Source organism: Odocoileus virginianus, chromosome 23 (genome assembly GCF_023699985.2).
Source record: "Odocoileus virginianus isolate 20LAN1187 ecotype Illinois chromosome 23, Ovbor_1.2, whole genome shotgun sequence".
Lineage (NCBI taxonomy): Eukaryota > Metazoa > Chordata > Mammalia > Artiodactyla > Cervidae > Odocoileus > Odocoileus virginianus.
The window spans coordinates 39,758,408-39,774,463 of record NC_069696.1 but is presented as its reverse complement, the minus strand read 5'-3'; the positions used below and the strand labels follow the sequence as shown (position 1 = coordinate 39,774,463).

The window sequence follows — 16,056 nt, the reverse complement described above, 5'->3', positions numbered from 1 at the left end:
CTTTACATCCAACGGGAGAAGAGTATCACCCTGTAGTGACAACAGGCCTGTCTTGGGATGTCAGGTATTTTTCTTGTTTTATTTCTCAAAACTTTATAAATGCTCACATGAATAAACAGAAGGGAAAATAGCCATAGAATGCAAGACTCCTCTTACTAAATTCAATTAAGAATTAAATACTTCCCATTATACTAATTCTTATTTGCAACAAAACTACTATTTTATATCTAACTTTGGTGGTATATATAATTGGATCAGCCTGATCCAATTAAACAAGATAATAATATTTATTTTCCATTATGATTTTATGTGGATACCCCTGGTAACCACTGCTCTGAGTATCTTCAAGAGCATCCTTGCCTTTGCAGGAGCAGAGATGCTGCCCTGTGGGATTCACCTCCACTCCAAGGGGTCTTCCTTCCTTTGAGTGGACAGAAGTCCATGGGTGCACATGTGGGTGGGCAAGAGGCTGCTGGACAGTGTGTCTGTTTAAGGTCACAGTTCACTCTGATTATTCTGGCTTCTGGGTGTTATCATCCCTATGTTTTTAGAGAACTTGGTTTCATCAACAGGAACATGTCTCCCACACTGACAGTTGTCACAGCAGGAGTCAGGCTTCTTATTTGCACTTCATCTGATTGCTCCCACGGTTTTAAGGTGATGGCAACAGACACAGCCACTTTCGTGTGGATTACTAACTGCTATAAAGTGACTTCTGCTGCCTTAAAGTTTAAAAAATCCAAGTGCTAAGTGCATATTGTTAAAATAAATCAATTTCTACAGAGAATTCTGCTCCTTCCTTCCCAAGGAAAAGCTTCTTTCTTTTAGATAATTAATGTCTTTAGATGATATTCTTACACTGGGGGGGACAGAGTAGTGTGCAAGTGTTTGCTCCAGAGATAGGAACCTGGACTTGAATTCTGGCTGTGGCACTAGCTGGGCACTTTGGGTATGTTACTTAACTTCTCTGAGCTTCAGTTTCCTTTCTTAAAGGGTCATTGTGAGAACTAAAAGTAAGTGAACGCCTACCAAGCATTTGGAATGTTGCTTGGTGCAAAGAGGGGAGTCATCAACCACAATAGCTAATAAATGCTAGGTATTGCATATTTATTTCTCTTGATTTAAACTTTTTGATATTTAATTACTTACCAGGAAAGAATTTCAGTTATGTTAATCCATTTTCTCATACCTTTCCCCATCTTCTCATAATATCATTATATTACTAAGTTTATGTCCTGTATTAGAAATCTTTGTAGTTAAAAACACTTTGTTTAAAATTTCCTTTCTGGGGTCCTCAGGTGCAGCCAGTATTTCCTGACTCCTCTCTGGTTGAAAGAACTTTGAAAATGAAAAATTTTTGAAAACTCAAACCCACATCTCAAGAAGATTAGAAAGATTTTATTCATAAAGTGAGAACAAGATGCATGGAAAAGGGAGATAAATAATGAAACAAACAAGAAAAAGAAATATTAATCCTTTCCTTCCTTCAGGGCTTCATCTCCCAACTTCTAGCAGTGTGCTTTAATTTTCATACCGATCAACAACAAATCCATTAGTTCTCATGTTTAAGTGCTCTGTTTTGGGAATATTCTGGCACTCCACTTTTACTGCCATGGACCAGGGTTTGATATTTGGTCGTGGTATTAAGATCCCACAAGCCATGCAGTGCATCTATATATATATATATATATGTAAATGCTGAGTTTTGTTCAAAAAGTTAAAAATCAAACAAGAGTGTTAACATTTTTTATCTCCAACATTAACTCCATTTCTTTCAAACTATTCCTCATATGATATTGTTGTAGCCAGGCATTCTGGGAAACAAAGTCACTCAGAAGGACAGTGCAGATAGTGGAGTGCAGTTTATTACACTGGCGGGCCCAAGGCAGAGTCTCCTCTTAGCCAAGGACCCCGACCAGTTTTTGTGAAAACCTTATATACCCTAAGCGTACTTGCTCATAATCACCTCTCCAAATTCCTTGAAACTAGTCTGGACAAAGTAAATGATACAATCAAAGTTAACCCATGATTCATGTGTCACAAGACTAGATAAACAGTGGATATTTATCAATAGGCCTGTGGTCATATCCCGATAAACATAGTGGAATCTACCACTTTGTTCTGTTACAGAGATAATTAGCATATTCTTTTAGGTGATGGAGAGTCCAAGTATAAATCCTGAGGCTCTTTTATCCGGGGGGGTCTGGTTTTCCATTGGTATGCCATTTCTATAGACACTGGGCGCAAAGTTCGGAGTCCACTGGGTAGGGTGAACATGCATGTAACCTAATGTTTGCAACCTGGCCTAAAATGGAGCCCAGCTCTGTGTGTTTCCTCCTTCATTCTCCCCTCTTGAGGCTCTTAACTCATATTATGAGCATCATTCATATGGATATATTGCACCCTGGCTCTCCGACCGCCAATTTGGGAGAATGACATCAACCTTCGGGTTACAAAGTTCATCATACATTGTAAAATTCAGGGTCCACAAAGCAAAACTATCAAGGCAACTATAACAATGGTAAATATAGTTTCCCACCAATCGCTCTTCACCCAAGATAGGACCGAAGTCCAGAAAGGAATGTTTTCATTTGATATTGATTTTACCTGGTTTTTCATGTCATCTAAAGCAGTTGATACATTGCCAGATAAGTCAGGAATGCATATACAACATTCAACCTTAATTATAGCATAGGTCCCTCCTTGAGCAGCTGTGAGTATGTCCAAAGCTATTCTACTTTGAATTACCACTTTTCTCATTTGGATTTGCTCTTCATTTAAGGCTTGGATGGCTTTTGTTCTATCTAGGAAGGCCTGTTTTGTGAAATCGGTCAAGGCCTCTACTTTAATCATTATATCTGTTGTCCCTACAGAGGGTACGAAAAAGGCAGCAAGATACTCATACTGCTCACACTCATACTAAAACTCACTCATACTGAAACACAGATCTTGTCCACCTAGAATGTAAATAAGGTAGATTTACTGGGGCTTGTTGCAGGTTAGGCTTTTGTTACACTGGCATTTATATCAAATGTAACCCCATAACCCAAGTCTATTGACTGTAGGTCTGGCTTACACCCAGAGAGCAGGGAGAGATTACAATTGTGTCCCAGAAAAGAGAGTGGTTTAAAATCTCTTTGGCAGAGCGGTGACAGCCCCCAGGTAAGTCCATCCATCACAGACAGAGGCATAGCCCCACATACCCAACAGTAGGAGGTACTGTGGAAGTTGGTGTAGGAATGTGCATGTTGATGAGACCAAGCAACAGGAGTTTATGCGGCTTCATCCCCAAGGGGCTCGTCTGGGATCTTCTTTTCCTTCTTCTTAAGGATGGTCTTAGTCTCTCGAGGGTCAGCGGGGTCCCTCTGTGCAGTACACTCAACGTTTTCTGGGTCTGCATAGTATGCTCTCTTCACCCTCATGTGATGGTTCCAAGGGGCAATACCTGCAACTTTAACTGCCATAGGGGTAGTTAGAATAACATTTAAGGGCCCTTCCACCAAGGGGCTAGTAAATCAAGTTTCCAATCTTTGACCCATACTTGGTCACCACGCATAAACTCATGAATCTGTTCCCCAAAGGGGAATGGCACCCTTTCTTGTACAAACTTAGTTACCCAATTTATTACCTTATCCAGTTCCATCTGCTGCGAAATCCTATCCCCCCCCCCTTACCTGAGGCAAATTTGTTGACACCTGTTTTATTATGAGAGGGGGCCTCCTATACACAATTTCGTATGGGGAACAGCCTTGGGACTGTGGGGTCATCCCGAGTCTGAGCGGAGCCATTGGAAGCAAGTCCACCCAGGAGGAGTCAGTCTCTATTATCCACTTGGAGAGTCTCGTTAAGTGTCCAGTTGGTTCATTCCACCATCTCAGAACTTTGGGCCTATATGCAGTGTGCAATTTCCATTTGATGTTTAAAGTTTTGCTTACTTGTTGTACTAAATCAGCTACAAAAGCCGGGCCATTGTCTGATCCAGTGCTGGTAGGATATCCAAATCTGGGAACTATTTCCCTAAGCAGGCACCAGGCTACTTCTGATGCTTTCAGTCCAGGTAGGAAAAGCTTCTACCCATCCCGAGAACATATATAGCATGACCAGCAGGTAATGGTAGTGTTGGTGAGGTTTCATTTCAGTGAAGTCCACTCCCAGGTGTTCAAGGGGCAGTGTGCCTTTCAGCTGAATATCCGGAGGATTTTGTCTGAATACCTGAGAGGCAGCATTAACCTGTGAGCAGGCAGCATGGCCTAGGTAGGTCGCTTGGTATGTTTGGCTTACCAGAGTGTGTGCCAGCTCCTCCAGTACCAATAATTTGCCACTTGGTAATTCCCACCATCCCTTTTTAGTCTTGATGGCCCCTTCCACTTTGGCTAACCTGACAGCCGTTGTCCTTGTTTTATCAGGCTAGTGCCATCAGTATACAGGACCCAATTAGGGTCTGGAACCTTGTGCCCTTCTTTAAAACAAACCCCAGATACCCTACCTCCTCTTTGTAGATCTGCACCTTCTTCTTTGACACCTAGTAACCTGTTTCCATCAACAGCTGGAGCAGGGCTTTTGTCCCTTCCCAACATTTTTCCTTGGTCTCAGCAGCCAGCAGCAGGTCATCCATGTACTGTAGGAGCCAACATCCAAACTCTTCCAGATGGAATGAGTCCAGGTCAGAAGCCAAGGCTTCCCCAAAGATGGCTGGAGCATTCCTAAACCCTTGTGCAGGAGTCCAGGTGAACTGTTGTTTGGTGCCCCTGACTGGATCTTCCCATTCAAAGGCAAAGATGGGCTGTGACGCTGGGGCGAGGTGTACGCAGAAAAAGGCATTCTTGAGATCTAGGCAAGTATAAACTTTAGTCCCTGGTGGGAGGAGGCTGAGTAAGGTATAGGGGTTTGGAACAGTGGAGTGTAAAGTCACATGAGCCTGGTTGACTAGCCTGAGATCTTGTACAGGCCTATAGTCCTGTCCTTCTTCCTTTTTGACTGGCAGGACCAGCATATTCCAAGCTGACTGGCACTCTACTATAGAGAATGCCTGCTTGTTTCAATCTATTGATGTGGGGCAGTATGCCCGCCCGGGCCTCTATTGGTAGCAGGTACTGGCGCTTTCTAACCGGGATGGTGCCTGGTTTGAGTTCTATTATCACTGGGCTTGATGTTTAGCCAGCCTGGGGAGAGGAGGGGTTGTCTTCCACCCAGACCTCAGGGAATAATTGAGTTAGCTCTCTCTCATGCTCTTCCAGCCCACCCGGTTCTTCCTTCAGAGGCTCATGTAACCTCTACTCATCTTGGGGTGGTATTGAGAGAGAGAGCAAATAAGTGATAGTGCCCATCTGGAAGGGCACTGGTCTCTCCTCAGGGGAGAAAGTCACTTGTGCTCCTAGTTTGGAGAGCAAGTCTCTTCCCAGCAGGGGTACTGGGCACTCAGGAAGGTAGAGGAATTCATGAATCACTTGGCGTCCCCCTCATCTGACGTTTTCTGGGCTGGCAAAACGATTTAATCATCTCTTCTCCCGATACCCCAGTTACAGCGGTAGTCTTTCTGGACAGTGGTGCCACAGGTTTTGTTACTACCGACAGTTCTGCTCCTGTATCCACCATGAAGTCAATGTTTTGGTCCCCCACTTTTAAGGTTACCATGGGCTCTCGGGGCCCTGATATCTGTGAGCCCCAGCAGCCCTATTTAATCCACAAGTTAGCAAGCCCCACAACTGCGGGAGCTTCCTCTTCCTTCCTTGCCTTAGGGCATTCATTCTTCCAGTGCCAAAAGCTCGGCACCGGGCACACTGGTTTGGCTGTAACGGGGCCCAGGGCCTCCGTTAGGACCAGTTGAAGGACCGTCCTGTCCCTGGGGCAGAGGTATCCCGAGATAGACTTTTCCAGAGCAGCAACTAGCACAGTAAATCTCTTGTCTGTTCTCTTTCGTTCCCTCTGGCTCTCTGGCAGAGCGCAGTCTCTGCTTAATCCCTCCCCTTCCTGTCAGTACTCACCGGGAGAGGCAGGTATAGCTTGGGCAGTTCAGCTGGAGCCGGATCCTGGAAGTGTTGGCCAGAGGCTTCTGCCACCGGGATCAGAGCCCGCCGAGGTAGCGGCTCTATGACCTCCGGGAGAGCTGGCGGAGAAGCAGCGGCTGCTGCAGGAATTTCACCTGGCCCTGGATTGGGCATTAAGGCGGCCTCTGGTCCTGGTGGAGCACTGGGCCGGCGGGTGCGTCATCATCCAGTATGGGGGAGGGGCAGGTCATCCTCGTCCAAATCCTGCCAGATCCCAGAGGGAGAAGGGGGATAGGTGTGTCTTCACCTGCCGGTCAGCAAGGCCAAACCAGAACACCACGTGTTCCACGACTGTCCCTTGAAGTCCATTCTGCCTTGGTGGACTTGATGAGGTGCAGATGAAAACATAAATGGATTAAATATTCCATGTCCCAGGCCATCTCCAGAAAAACCAATTCATACTCACTTACTTATCCCTCTCCTTCTAGCCTGACAATTCCGAGGGGGTCAAGAATTTCACAGCAGACAGGACACCTCCTGGGGGAGGGCAGAATATGAGCATACAAGGACCAGTTTCCTATCCTAAAAATGCCCTGGCAATTGCTAGTAATAATTTTCCCTGAGATGGCACCTCCTAAATGACCGTCACAAATTCCTTTCCTAAGCCCTAGCACGCTCATCGACCTGTGTACCAAGCAATCACCACCTGCCTATTCCAGGCTCCTGTGGGTCCGTGCCCCTTCTAGTCCCTCCCAGGGGGGTGATCAGGCCCCCTCTCCCACCCTGCCAGGTGGGTTCCTCCTTACCTGAGTGCTCAGTTTTCCCACTGCCGTCCACTACTTGCTAATGTGAAAGGTCCGGGCATTGAGAAGCAGAATCCTTCCAGAAGGGCGAGGTACCTTCCCCCCTCTAGAAGATTCAAGTCACAAGGCCTCGGAGTAGTCCCAAATGGGACTTGTCTTCTCAAAGTGAGGAGTTTCCTGGCCAACACACCAAATGTTGTAGCCAGGTGTTCTGGGAAACAAACTCACTCAGAAGGACAGTGCAGATAGTGGAGTGCAGTTTATTACACCTGCGGGCCCAAGGCAGAGTCTCCTCTTAGCCAAGGACCCCGACCAGTTTTTGTGAAAACTTTATATACCCTAAGTGTACTTGCTCAAACCCACCTCTCCAAATTCCTTGAAACTAGTCTGGACAAAGTAAAAGATACAATCAAAGTTAACCCATGATTCGTGTGTTACAAGACTAGATAAACAGTAGATATTTATCAATAGGCCTGTGGCCATATCCCGATAAACATAGTGGAATCTACCACTTTGTTCTGTTACAGAGATAATTAGTATATTCTTTTAGGCGATGGAGAGTCCAAGTACAAGTCCTGAGGCTCTTTTATCCGGGGGGTCTGGTTTTCCATTGGTATGCCATTTCTATAGACACCAGGCACAAAGTTCGGAGTCCATTGGGAAGGGTGAACATGCGTGTAGCCTAATGTTTGCAGCCTAGCCTAAAATGGAGTCCAGCTCTGCCTGTTTCCTCCTTCAATATCGTGTCCCCTGTCCCCACAGAATCTGGACTTCTTATCCCATTCTGGACTGGTTTCTCTCTAGGTCTGCTGTGTGCCCAGCTAGGATCCTTGGATTCCCTTCTCTCTGGTTGATGTTCCTGATTCCTGGATCCACATCTTTCATGGTTATGTCTTATCTCACCCCATAAAAACACACACACCTCTTTTTCCCCTGCAGCTCATTCCCAAATAACTTTCTCAGAAACAACTATGATGGTAACCTTTCTATTCCCCATTTAGCTCCATTTCTTCTGTCATTTGTTCAATTTTCTGCAAGCTTTCTTTGAATTTCTTTTCCATCCTTTCTTTACAGTTATTTTGTAAACACTTTATTAGTTTCCAAGATCTATTTTTGTTTGTTTCGTTATTTATTTCCCTTTTCCATGTATCTTGTTCTCATTTTATGAATAAAACAGGTTTCTAATCTTCTTCAGACATGGGTTTGAGTTTTCAAAATTTTTCAATTTTCAAAATTCTCTGCTTTGTGACTTCTCTGGTGGTCAGTGGCTAAGATTCCATGCTCCCAATGCAGGCAGCCTGAGTTCCATCCCTTGTCAGGGAACTAGATTCCACAAGCTCAACGAAGAGTTCATGTGCCACAACTAAAATAGCCTGTGTGCCACAACTAAGATCAAGCTTGGCTGAATAAATAAATAATATTTTAAAATTATATGTTTCTTCTGATGTCATTTTTATCTCTTTTTTCCAGGTTGTCATATTTCTCATATGTCTGATCCTGGATTGCCCATTCATATTAAGATGGAGAAGGGTTGATAGGCACATTTTTGTAGAGTGATTGGATGAGGACCTGCGATTTCCATAAAACAGAAATTTTTTTCTGATGTCTTTCCATTCTGATTTCCCCACTTTGTTGCAAACTTAAGGTTGCTGTGAATATGGCATGCACCATGGTATTGGTGAGCTTGTCCCCTGGTCTCCCCTCTGGCTCCCTCTCATCTTGGTCCCTCTCTGGGACTCTGCCATGGGACCATTTTTCTTGCCTCCACTCACTCTTGCTGTTTCTCTCACTCTACTCTTCTCTATTCAGCTATCACTTCTCCATTCACTCAGTCCTCAAGTATGTGTTGAAGACTCTAGGCTCCTATTGCCACCATTCAGGCTTTTTTTTTTTTTTTTTTTTAAATTAGCCACAGAGTGAGGAGAGGCAGAGTATGGGTTCTCAAGCCCAAGAGTGGGTTGGAATCCAGTCTATGCTGAGCCAGGCTTCTGACCTTGGGCAAATCACAAAGCATCTATGCTTCAGCTTCCTTAGCTATAAACAGGGATACATGGGTACAGACTTCCAGCTTATCAGTAAATATGCTTTCTAATTTGTGAAATCTTAGAGCAAATACCAGTGCAGAACAAAATCAGAAACACAAACCACTCTCATCAATAGCTGTTGCTGTAACTATAAGGATCTTTACTATCATTTCAGCCAGGTTTCAGAAGGGGTAGTTAATAAGTGCTTTCTTTAATTCTTAAAATAGCACATAAACATAAGCAACATTTGCTTTCTTTCGTAATCTCACAGCACAAGATAGTCACAACCAGAATCAAAAGAGATTCTGTCAATATAAAGATCTGCTACTTAAACAACTGAGAACTGGCAAGACTGAAAGGCTGGACACACCATATATCATGAGTGTGAATGTAAATTGGTGTAGTTTCTTTCCAAAACAGTGTGGTTCTAAGTATAAAAGAATTTTAGGTGTTGATCCACTCAGACAGTTATTCTACTTCTGAAATAACTTAAGGAAGCAGTCAAATGCATGCAAATTTTTCTACAAGAAGGGGGTACTTTGCACTATTATTTACATAAATAATTAGAAAGAGCTCCAATTTTAACAGTCAGGGAGGACAGCAGAGAGGATGGGGCACCATTCAGGTCCTTAGCCACCCAGAGCAAGGCTGCAGGGATGGGGTGGGGCTGGTGGGACTCCAGGCCCTTGTGGGATAAAGACTCTTGCAGAAATTAGGAGGACATGGGGCTGTAGGAGCTGAAGCACCAGGAACTTTATCAAGGCAGAGACCTGAGCACAGGGAGCAAGACATCATTTCAGAATGAATGAGAAGAGCTATTTACTGACAAACATATATCCACAAGTATATGTTTTTGTATATTAAAGGGCACAGAGCATAGTCATCACAAACCTAGGATTTGGATCAGAAAGACTTGGGTTGAAGTCCAGGCTCTGGAATCAGTGTGAAAATTTGGGCTGACCTAAGTTTAGGTGAGTTTCAGGAGTCTACAAGTCATAGATGCTAGATCAATATCACCTATTACCAATCAGTAACACAAATGTTCCCAGCCTCACATAATTTCCAGAGTATTCCTTCCTGTCTGTTCTTCTTTGTCTGGCTTTATTGCTCCTATAACTTTGCAGATGACTATCTCCTGTCTTATTACCTGTTCCTTATACCCCAACAGGAGATCAGGACTCTGACTTGGCCTGGAGGGAGCTGGTGGGAGGATGAGTAACTTTCCTTAACTAGTTAGTGGAAAGCAGAGCCCAGGAGACAGAGAACCATGCTGGGTCAGGTCTCTGGTGGCACTCGTGGCCGTCCCAGGGGAACCCACCAGAGACCTCACCCCTCACTCTTCCTGCAGTCACTGCTCACTCACGATCGAGCCAATAGTCTGCTTTTTCTTCCCCAAGGGTGAAGCCACACCTCCTTCCAGCCTGACGCAGACAAGGAGCTGAAGGGAGATCTCTGAGACCCCCTGCCACCACCAGCAGCTCAGAAGTCCTGGAGACTGCTCTGGTAGTCAGCTGTCTCTTATCTGGCTGGTTCCTACTTGTGACCCAGAACTGAGGTGGTGCCAACTGACTGAATTAACCTAGAGAAGAATCAAGAACCAAGAAGGAACTGGATAAGCATCCTCGGGCCCCCCCAGAGGAGTCAGGGGATTCCCCCACCCAGGGATCCATCCACAAGGCCTCCTACCAGGACCTCTATTCAGGGAGACAAGTCTAAGGGATTCACTTTCTCCCCCTGTTGTCCAGTAAGTGACTCAGAAGTGAAGCCAGGACAGCCATCGTCAGAGGGACAGCAGGGGGAGCCTCCAAAGCCAGGTGGGGCAGAGAGGGGGTCCCCCAGCATCCCTGAGCTCCTCCTGTCCTCTTCCTTTGTCCAAGCTTCCTCCTGCTCCCAGATCCTAGAGCATAACCACAGAGGCCATTTCCTCCAGTTCTCTCCCTGCCTCCAGCCCAACTGCCCTGCAGGCGTCAGCCGACTCTGAACTGAACCCCAGTCTGGCTTTTGCCACCTGTCACCTGTGTGACATGGAGTGCCTTACCTTACCTCACCTGTAAAATTGGAAAAGAATTTCCCTACGTTGTGATGAGGATCAAATATAACATGTGTCCATGTCCCGGGCCACTACTAGGCAGTAGGTCCTACCTAGTGTGGTGCTATCCCCTCTACCTGGAATGTGTTCATTTCAGTGGAAACCTCTCCCCTCCTCCTGAATCCCCCCTTCCCTGTTCTGTGTTTAGACACCTGCCAAGTGCTCTCATATATAAGCACTTGCTTATCAGGTGCGATACCTCAGGCAGGTACTGACTCTATTGACCTCAAATGCTTCCCTGCAGACACCCAAGTGCTCAGTTATTCCCCCATCCACCCCCACCCCAATCAGTCAATACACAGATTTAGTGTTTTGGGTTCCCTCCACGTGAGCCCTGTATTCCTTTCTCCCTTAGTGACACAGGAAAAAGAGAAAAATTAATAAGTCTTCATGCTGCAGGACAGAGAGAGGAAGAGAGATTCGTTTTTTTTCTAATAAGGACACTGATCTTACTGGATTAAGGTGGTACAATTATGGATGGTGTCATATCATTATAATTACCACCTTAAAGTCCCTATCTTCATACAGTCATTGCAAGTGTGGAGGGGCCTTCAGGGCTTCATCTTATGAATTTGGGAGGAAGAACAGTCCACCCAAAACCCCAGGTGAGTCCATCATCAGTACCTAAGATGACTACTGCTCAGGAGGATGAACTTTAACCGCTCTAAACTCGGTACCATTTACCTTCCATCATAATTTTTTCTAATCTTTTTATTTTTCTGTCTAGAAGGCAAAAGCTTTTTTAAGGATGTCATTGAACATTTCTTGAAAGAGTGAGCAAGGAAGAACTGCATTTCCTACTCACTAAAGAGAAACCCTGAGAGAGTTTTGTGGCTGAGGCTGATTTGCCCAGGTAACCCACACAGGTGTGCCAAGAATATCACCTAAGTCACCCAGATCCCCCAAAGAAGATCTCACCCAGGCTAGCTTCTTCCTGGCAGGCACATCTCCTCCAGGCAGCATCCTATGAATGGGGTTGAGGATGTTCCATCTCAAGAATGCATGAGGAATATTTCCTCCACGTCATTTGCAGGCAGTATGTAGCCTCAGGTTGAGGAGAGAGAGAAACCTGCGAGAAGAGCAGGTTATGTGACTTGGGCAAGTTACTGAACTACTCTCTGCTTCAGTTTCTTTATCTGTTCAGTTTTATTGTGAGGACACTGATATCATGCATGCAAATTGTTTCATATGATAGCTGGTATAGAGTAGATACTCAATTAATGTTAAATTTTAAAAGCTTGTTGGAAAGACACAGGGGTCAAGAGCCTTCTTCCAGGAGATGAGAACCAGGAAGGATATCCTTTGGGACAAGTCAGGAAATCCTGACACCAGCATCACTTTTTGTTCCTGAGGATTCTGAGTAGAGTGCTTTCGTTCCCCATCTTAGGGACTATACCAGCCCTGCAGGATCCAACTTGCCCACATGGCAGAGAGGCTGGAGAGGAACTGGATGGAGCTGATGGGGTCCTGGCTCTAGCCCTGCCCAACTCTGGGGCTCTGGGCTTATATGTTAGAGTCTCAGACTTGCCTGTGTCCAAGAGGAATAGCAATTCAGTTTGATGGACTATGCTGATGGCCTCAGAGTGAACTGCAGGTCAGAGGTGGGGAACCAAGTACAGACATAAGGACCAGGGAGGCCTGGACCAGGGTCAGACCCAGGGTCAGGGTGGAGCAGAGGGTCCAGGTTGGAGGACGAGTAGGCAGGCTTGGGCAGCCGGACCAGGACTAGAGTGAGGAGAATGGGCCCCGAGGACACAGAACTGAAGTGGCAGTGACCCTATTAGAGATCCCCTGATTGGGAGGGGGGACATTTCTTCCCTCCCTGACAGGATCCCCTCATGCTGGGCTAGAGGGCCCTGGGTGACTGTGTCCTCCACACCCTGCCTGGGACCTAGCTTCTCCCTCCATCTGGGACCCTCTTCTAATCTGCATGCAGCTGCCCTGACAGTGGAAGGCCGTGTGGCTCAGTGAGCCCTCCAGGGTCACAGTGAGTGGCTGCGACTGTGTGTCATTTGAGGGATTCTGAGGAGCCTCACACATCCCCACCCAAGAGGAAAATGCTTCCTCCACTAGCTGTGCAAGTGCAGGTCTCTTCAGGCTCAGCCATTCAGATGGGTGTTTCCTCAAGTCTCTTGAATCTTTAGCTATCTAGCTAGCTAAGTCACTTCAGTCGTGTTCGACTCTGTGCGACCCCACAGACGGCAGCCCACCAGGCTCCCCCGTCCCTGGGATTCTCCAGGCAAGAACACTGGAGTGGGCTGCCATTTCCTTCTCCAATGCGTGAAAGTGAGCGTGAAAGTGAAGTCACTCAGTTGTGTCCGACTCTTAGCGACCCCATGGACTGCAGCCTATTGAATCTTTAGAGGTTCCACAAAGTTGCACATGGCCTTGGAGAGCAGGCTTGTGAAGCTGTCTCAGGTAAAGTGTCAGTTAGGCTGCTGATATCCAAGACATCAGGGTGCTGGGTGATGGGTCAGGAGTCAGGGAGGTAGGCTGGAGAGTCCAAGAGGAACCAGGGCTCACAGCACATCTCCTGCTTCCCTGTCAACTGGGGCAGAGGATGGACCCAGTGATCTTCCTCCGGAAAGGTCAAGGAACTCAGGCTTGGGGGAGAGCAGATGCCAGGCAAAATTAACACTAAGGGTCCTTTTAACTCTGAGTTTTGATATTTTTCAAATTCCAAGCACAGAGAGTTAGCCAGTCTGAAAATTCTGGGGGCACAATTCCTTGGACTGTCCTTACATTTGACAACAAAGGCAAATTTGGGAGGTTCCCACAACTTACTTCAAGTTTAAGAATTCCCTCAAGGGATGCACAGACTCACTGAAAGCTCTCATGATCCCAGTTACAGTTTATCACATGGAGGGATGCACTTTCCCATCAGCCACAGGGCAGAGTTTGGGCGTGTTTCACACACGAAGCCTCCATTGTCCTCAGGACACATTAATGTCCTGGATTCAGTATGCGGCACGGCAGACAGAACACTGCCCTCCAAGGACACTCACCCTGTTTAAAAAATTATCCTGCCCTGTGGTCTCCAGTCCCTCCTGAAGGTCAGACTAATGCCCTAGAGTCCAACTGTTCCAGAGGTCAGAACTGATACCACGTGACCCAGAGGCTACTCATCACCTTGTCAGACTGTCCAATGGCCCAGGCAACAAGGATACTCGTATCAGCCAGAATATTCTAGGGGCTTAGGAACCACTTCCCAGTAGCCAAGGGTAAAAAATGTTGACTCCTCACTACACACTCTGTTGTACCCGGATTGCGGAATTCCCCCAAACACGACAGGAGCCGCGTATCGATGCAAAAGCAGTGAGGAACTTTATTACAAGCTCGAGCAGGGACTCTCTTCACACAATGGTGAAGGAGCCCTGAATGAAAGCGGCGAGTCTTTTTTATACTGTCTAGCAGGGACGGCGGGAAGGGAAGCTTAGGGGGATTGGCTAATTCATACAGTGCGCGGGAAGGAAAACTTAGGGGGATTGGCTAGTTTATACTGTGCAGCCGGGGAAGCCGGGAGTCTTGGTGGGATGGGAGTGGGGTGAGGGACTTCTCCCGCCCTTCTAGATTGCCTAGGGGTGGAGGGTAACTCGTCTCCTTCTGATTGGTTGGTTTGACGAAGTTTTTTTCTCTTCTTCTCGGGAGGGGTTCTCGCTCAGAATTGTAATGCTATCTAAAATGGAGTTGTTTTAAATTTTTCTTTCACAACTCAGGCCCTTGAGTGACAGTTTTTCTTCTCTAATCCCACTTGCCTTTGTTTATCTGTGGAGTTCCCACTCTACACACACTTTAGAAGTGATGGTGTTGATCTGCCTGTGAGATGTCTTTATCAAATACTTCTCTTAAGAGTATCCTAAGGTGATTTTTGCTGCTTTATTCCAGGATTGGATATGTACATGGAGCATCTACAGTGCCCAAATATGTGTTTAATGTAGAAAAAAATGTTTTCATTTGTAAAATTCTTTCCTGGTAATTTATGATAACATAAATTATGCAGAAGAGCTCTTGCTGAACCTATTTTACAGACTAACATAGTCTTTCTTAATACCTTGACGTTCACTGTTACAGGGAAGAGGCAGATAGACTACGTAAATATCTGAACAAGCTGCACAGAACCTTGGCCATGGGGGACTGACAGGCTCCAACGAGGCCAGTTGGACAGAAAGAGGCTTTTGGAGAAGCTTCCTCAGGTGAAACAGAAACTTGAAGAGGGCATAAAAAGCCCCGTGCCCTGGCAGACAAGGGTGACAAAGTGCACAGGGACTGCACCATCTCCCAGGTGGCCACCGCCTCCGCTGGCTCTGCGTCTTGCTTCCTGAGTGTCCTTGGCCTGGCTCTGGCACCCATGTCAGCAGGGGCCAGTCTGACACTGTTGGTGGGATAGGGCTGGGAGAAGCGGCTGATGTGACTGGTGTGTCCACCATCATGGTGGAAAGTAAAAGCAGGACATCAGCAGAAACTGAAGCCAGTCACCTTGTGTCAGCTGGCATCAATGAGAAGGAGGTGACTTTGGGGCTTCTACAGAAGATCACACCCCAGATTGTTTCCTCCACAAAGAAACTCCCCCAAGCCATGAAAGGCATTGGGAAGAACGTCCAAAACTTCAAGCTGGCCAAAGCTGATCCTCACTTAGCAGCCAGTTCTCAGTGCCTCATGCCCGCTACTCAAGTCTCAGTCCAGATTGGCAAAGTCAGGAAAGCTTTTGGAAGGATAGCTCTTGCAGTGTCCGAAGGAGCCCAGATGGTGCATGCCAGTCACTGCAGATGTCTTCCATTTGACGGGTGTGTCCTTCCTGGGGAAATAGGCAAAGCACTTGCATGAGAGGGCAAAGACAGAGTCAGTTGAAAGGCGGAGGCAGCAGGCGCAGGTCTTGGAGAAGCATTTGGAAGAGCTTGCCCGCACCTATGGGAGCCTGCAGTAGGGCCTGACTCCCCCGCCCCAGGACAGTGCAGGGACCAGGCACACATGTGAGGTGAAGGTTCGGAGCACCTTGTTAGAAGGAAAAACAGGGGGGAGACAACACTGATGGAGCTGGGTGTTAGGGATCTGACATTTCTGTAGCAGAGCCCGGCAGGGGAGGAATGCATGCAGGTGGGAGATGGGGAGAGAGAAGGAAGGAGCCTGCAGCCTGGACTAAGGGAGGAGAGTGA

General features: G+C 46.5%; 1 pseudogene; it reads left to right on the top strand.

The window, feature by feature from the left end:
* Window positions 1–6,090: 6,090 nt before the first annotated feature.
* Window positions 6,091–15,827, top strand: LOC139030534 (apolipoprotein L2-like; annotated as a pseudogene).
* The last annotated feature ends 229 nt before the right edge of the window (window positions 15,828–16,056 follow it).